Genomic DNA, 6,728 nt, shown 5'->3' on the forward strand with positions numbered 1-6,728 from the left:
AACAAACATGGACGATACACTAGTAGAAAAAGGGCATATAGCCCCGTCTCGGTTGGGCCATTAGTCCCGGTTCACGAACCCGGACTAAACAACCGGGACTAATGCAAGCCCCGGTTCGGCCACGAATCAGGGCTAATGGTCCTCGACGTGGCGGGGCTTGGAGCGAGGGGGGAGCGATATTAGTCCCGGTTCGTATTACGAACCGGGGCTATTTCTTCGTTGCTTTTTTGAGCATTTTTTAGGGTTTAGGGTTTTGCACTAAATTGGATGGGGCTATTTTGCTGCCCCCTATTATTTTCATTTATTTGTTTTGGACACTTTTTAATTCTTGTTTTGCACTCAATTGTATGGTACATACACAACAATAAAGGAACAACTATATTGCACATCATCGTCACGAATATATTACAACATCTCATCCGTCGTGCTTTGTCGAACATATTATAAAATGTAAACACGAGTTACATATACACATATGCATCTCTTTTACACTTTAACATTTCATTTGAATAGCATCGACGGGCAATAATATTCTCCCTTCACATCTAGGGCCTCTGCATCTAAGAATCCGACAATTTTCTCTTGAATTGCTCGTACACGTTCATGTGGTAGAAGACCGTCCCGCAACCGTTCGATCTAATTTTAAAAAGGGGTCAATACATATCAATGAAACCGAACACAATTGACAGTAATAAATAAAGTTGTGAGTATTGTTTATCGTACTTCAATTTTGTTTATATCCCGGTTTTTGCCCTTCTCATGGGTCGTCTGGTGAATGAACTCGCAAGCATAGTACCACATAAATTATTCACCCGTTCCTGCCTCAAGTACTTTACGAGAAGAGAGTTCAATCAAAAAACATAATCAAGAATGATAATGGTATTGAAACTAGAATAAAGAGATGCGCGGATCTAGCTAGTAGTTACTTACATCCATTTGGATAAATGTAAGCTCTCACTTCCAAACACCCCGAGCCTTGGGGGTTAACCGTTTTCAAGCCCTGCCAAGAAAAGGAAATGAATAAAAGAGTTCTATCTTAAATCCTTGCTATCAGAAAATGAACAAAAAGTTGCCGATATAGTGCCATAATTATTGAAATTACCTCTGGAGGCATTCCTGCATGTTCGCCCATTCAGCGAGGGATGTGCGTTTCGGGTCCATGACTTTTACTTGTCCCTCATGAGGTACAATGATTAACAAAATATAGTGGAACTTGCGCATGCATAACGAGTCAATTATACACTTATAATAGCAGCGAGTAAGTGAAAATAGAATGTGTGTAGTAACACTCACTTGAAGTTGTAAGGAAATAGTATTTCTCTTTTGGTACTGGCAAACCTTAACCCTTGTACCAAGTTATTCTCTCTCTCGCAGGGATTCGTTGCGAGACTTTGGTGATGAATGAAATATGGTCAATGAACCCAATGCCATAGATTTAACGTCTTTTGCATTCGAGAATCTTCATTCTGCAAAATTAATATTGTGATGAGTAAGATTATACATGCAAGAACGAGCAGAGTAAGACTTAATGACATAAATTAATAATACTTACAAAGAATAGGCACTGATAATAGATTTGTCGAGGGCGTCTTGTTTGTATAACTAAAATAATTCATCCAATTCAATCATTATCACGTATTCTCCATGCCCGTAATGCTCGTCGTTATATGCACAGTAGATCCAGTTTTGTTGTTCAGCACATGCTCGCATGTACCAGTCATGCAATCTTCGCATTTTTGTTGCTAGCTCGTTGACTAACTCAGGTTTGACGAGAGGAGCCCCGTACCGGTACACGTATGTCATGTCAGTGAATTCCTGCATACGGTTTAAGTACTCATCAATAGACATGCCATGAGCCTTGGCCGCTTCTCCGTATTGTGCAACAAACTTCGGATCGATACTAGCTGTTTCATCATTCCTCTGCTCGACCGCAGCTCCGCTCGAGCACACCTTTGTATCGGAATACACTTTGAGAGGGGGCATGATTGGTTTTTCTGTTGTCCGAGCTGGGCAACTGATTTCCCACTAGACGTACTACTCTTCAACCGCTGCTTTTTTGCCTGAGCCAACTTGAGAATAGAGCGTTCATAGTCTGCTGGCAACGCTGGCAGGGGATCGGTAAGGGTTTTCAGCATTTGCACGCACGCGGCGTGATCTTCTGGGGTGACCGGGAACTCTGGCTCTTTCGGCTTCTTCTTGTTAGCCATCCACTGTTGATGCTAGGCGTCTGCCCTCTTAATATTGTCCTCTCCAGTATAGGCCCAAGGTCTCTTCTCCATATCCTTATGAGGTACGTTTGGGAGGGGCGACAACTTACGTTTCGGTGATCGGAACCCCTTTCCGCCGCCACTATTAGCGGTGGTACGTTTTCGCTTTTTGCTCTGATCCTCAGTGGACGGAGACGGCTGACGGGGCGGTGGAGACGGTTGCGCTGGAGACTGGTGAGGCGGCGAAGACAACAGTTGCGCTGGAGACTAGTGAGGCGGCGAAGACGACGGATGCGCTGGAGACCGGTGAGGTGGAGGCGAAGAATGATTGCTGCTCTGCCGAGTCGGTGGCCTTGGCGGCCAATTTGGAAGCAAGATGTCCTCCTTTGGCCATACAACGGTTTGTTTCTTGACTTCTCCAAGTTGAGTCAAATCCCTAACTTCACCTACAGGGTGGTCAAGCTTCAACTCCTTATAATCTTTTATCATTTCATCCACCGCGACGACAGCGTACCCTTCTAGAGCCGGAGAGCAATGCCAAGTTGGATTATGTCCAATTGGTACAGCCATGTCGACCGCCACCGTCAACCTTAAGTTAGCAACTTTCACCTTTAGCTCACAAGGTGTGCTCTCTGTGATATCATCCACTGGGTAGAGACGAGGAGGATCCGCCGTCAGTGCATCATCACCATCATCCTGGAGCTGCATAGAAGCGACACTGCTTTTCCGATTCGATGCACCTTCTATCATGAGCCGTTGAGATTGGCTGCTACCTTGTTGTCTGTCGATTTGATCCTGCTACAGCCACTTTACTGCTTCTTCTAGATTACGCAGTCGGTCTGCCTCAACCGCTTTATCACGTGTCTCCTTTTCCTTTCTCCTCTGATGGTTTCTATCGGGAAATATCTTCATTTCCTCGGAAAACCCAAGCATCCACGGCGGGGAGCCTGGTAAGCCTCGTGCTCGCCCTTTGTGTTCATCATTCCCAAGGGCGCATATGAGCTCATCGTTTTCTCTATCAGGAACGAACCGTCCCTCTTCAACATCCTGTACTGCACGTCTAATGTCCTCGATGGGTAGGGTATTATCTTTGTGTCTTTGGTTATATATTGCCTTACCTTCTTCGACCAACAAGCCCCCATGCCCGTAAAACCAGTTTCTTCCCCGTTCGAGCCATCTTAAGGCCTTTGGAGTGATAATTTTTTTTCTCCGGAAATGATGCCTCAAGTGCTTCCCACTTATCCATGTTACCGCCGTAGCCACCAAGCTTGAAATATGCTCTATCCGTCATGAGGATAGAAATTATAAACATAATTCCTATTCTCATGGACTTCATGAAGAGGATAAAACTTGGAGTAAAAGAGAGATTGGATCTCTTCCCAATCCCGTATGTGAGAATCATCTAGTAGCCTATACCATTCCAATGCTTTTACTTTCAATGAAAAGGCAAATAATTTCCTCATGACTCCATCTCTTGTCAAACCTGGAATCTTAAACAACTCACAAAGTTCTGTAAGTTTCAACAAATGAATACTAGGATTGACTGTTCCATCTCCTGCATAACAATCATTCCTAATTATTTCAGTTATCCCAAGTGGTATTTTGAATGGGATACATTTAGTAGGTGGAGGAGACTTCTCTACCACGGGTGTGGTAAACCGGCCTTCCCCAAGCAGCAAACTAAGAGTGCAGTTTTCCATAAGCCTAACTAGTATACATTTGCTACTTATTTGCCTTAGCAAAAACTAGAAAGCAAACTACCAAGACTAAAAAGCAAAGGCAAAAGGTAGCATGCAAATCCCCTATCTTGAGGACTGGAGTCCCCGGCAATGGTGCTAGAAAGCTTTGCTTGATGATGAGATGATGTATACTTCTCGCACCTCACTGGTTACCCCAAGTGGAAGGTTGAGATGTAGTCAGCAGCAAGCTTTCCCTCACACGGGGACAGTAAGGTTTATCGAACCAGGAGGACTCCTAGGATCAACAATTAGGTGTCTCCCACCTTGGCACATTCATGGCATAGTTTGTGCAAATGATCTAATATTATGCGCAAGGGTGCATATTGGAATGGCAAACAATGTTGCCTAAGGAAATTTTCATTTTCCTTGGATAAAAAATTCATTTTCCATTTTTCAAGTGCCCAAAATGAGTTTTTTTATGAAGGACTGATGTCAGTTGTGCTTCCCCTTGCAACGGTGCCAAGAATAGTTGTGTCGATGGCACCAGGAATCCTTCAGCTGCGGCTACGCCTTAAGGGACTTCCTAGGCAAGTATGCAAAGGATTTCCCCCGTGGACTTGGAGCCTTGCGTTAGTGTTCCCTCGAAGCGGAAAGGGTGATGTAGCACAACAACGGTAAGTATTTCCCTCAGTTTGAGAACCAAGGTATCAATCCGGTGGAGGAGTATCACAAGATCCTGCACAAACACAAAAGCTTGCTCCCAACGCTATGAAGGGGTTGTCAATCCCTTATAGATTGTTTGCCAAGTGAGAACTAAAAGCAACAAAGTAACAAAGCAAAGTAAAAGCGGAGGTGTAAACGATGGATGTGAATAGACCCGGGGGCCGTAGTGTTTACTAGTGGCTTCTCTCATGAAAGCAAGTAGACGGTGGGTGAACGAATTACTGTCGAGCAATTGATAGAACCCCGCAAAGTCGTGACGATATCTATGCAATGATTATATCTATAGGCATCACGTCCAAAACAAGTAGACCGATACTTTCTGCATCTACTACTATTGCTCCACACGTCGACCGCTATCCAGCATGCATCTAGTGTATTAAGTCCATAAGAACAGAGTAACGCCTTAAGCAAGATGACATGATGTAGAGGGATAATCTCAAACCAATGATAAAACCCCCATCTTTTTACCCTTGATGGCAACTACTTGGTGTGTGCCTTGCTGCCCCTACTGTCACTGGCAAAGGTCACCACATGGTAGAACCCAAAACCAAGCACTTCTCCCATTGCAAGAATCATAGATCTAGTTGGCCAAACAAAACCCAAGACTCAGAGAGACTTACAAGGATATCAAATCATGCATATAAGAAATCAGCAAAGACTCAAATATATATCATAGATAATCTGATCACAAATCCACAATTCATCGGATCTCGACAAACACACCGCCAAAGAAGATTACATCAGATAGATCTCCATGAAGATCATGGAGAACTTTCTATTGAAGATCCAAGAGAGAGAAGAAGCCATCTAGCTACTAAGTACGGACCCGTAGGTCTAAAGTGAACTACTCACGAGTCATTGTAGGGGCGATGATGATGATGAAGAAGCCCTCCAACTCCAAAGTTCCCTCCGGCAGGGCGCCGGGAAGGGTATCCAGATGAGATCTCGCGGAAACGGAAGCTTGCGGCGGCGGAAAAGTATTTTCAAGGCTCCCCTGATTTTTTGTTGAATATTTGGGAATATATAGCCCAAGGATCTAGGTCAGGGGACGGCGAGGGAGGCCACAAGCCCTGCCACCGCCGCCTCCCTCCTGGTGGCGGAGTGGGGGCTTGTGGGCTCCCCGGAGCCCACCTGGCTTGGCCCAAAGCCCCCCTTATCTTCTTCCGTCCGGGAAAAAATCATTTCGGGGTTTTTATTCCGTTTGGACTCCGTTCCAAAATCAGATCTGAAAAGAGTCAAAAACACACAAAAAAAAGGAACTGACACTTGGCACTGAATTAATAAGTTAGTCCCAAAAAAGATATAAAAGGTACATAAAACATCCAAAGAAGACAAGATAACAGCGTGAAACCATCAAAAATTATAGATACGTTTGAGATGTATCAAGGACCTACCATATATTTGTTGCAAAATTAGACTATATCAATTTTCTAAAATATTAGGCCATATTTAATGTGCAATTGACCAAATTGTTGGGTGACAAAAGCTTTCGATCCACCTCTCGTGCAAAAGACAAATTTGTACCGATTCAGCTGCAAGCGGGTCAAATTTCAACTGCACCTCCCTCATATTTTGCTCTTTATTTTTTCCAAAAATCATTTATAGGTACATAAGTATCTATTTAATAAGAGAAAAACAAAAAAAATCCAAGATTTAGCCACTAGCTTGGAACGACCATTCCTACTATTTTGACCGCGTTTTCAAATGGGCATGAAAATTTAAAAAAATCAAGAAATTGGAAAACCTTCACATTGTGCCATTATATGGACCAAGTTATGATAAAAACTAATAAAATTGTAATACGGTAACGAGTTTTTTTGTGAAGGACCTACCATATATTTTGTTGCAAAATTGGACCAAATCATTTTTCTAAAATACTAGGCTATATTTGATGTATAATTGACCAAATGGTTGGGTCTCAAAATCTCTTATCCAGCTCTTGTGAAAAAGATAAATTTCTATCGATTCAGTTGGAAGCGGGTCAAGTTTGAACTACAGCTGCATTATAGGTTGATCTTTATTTTCCAAAATATCATTTATAGGTACATAAGTATCCATTTAATTAGAGATACATGGTGTGGTGGCAAGACGTTGGGTTTGTATGGTGTCCGAGGGCCCC

The sequence above is a fragment of the Hordeum vulgare genome, chromosome 5H (genome assembly GCF_904849725.1).
Source record: "Hordeum vulgare subsp. vulgare chromosome 5H, MorexV3_pseudomolecules_assembly, whole genome shotgun sequence".
In the NCBI taxonomy this organism is placed as follows: Eukaryota; Viridiplantae; Streptophyta; class Magnoliopsida; order Poales; family Poaceae; genus Hordeum; species Hordeum vulgare.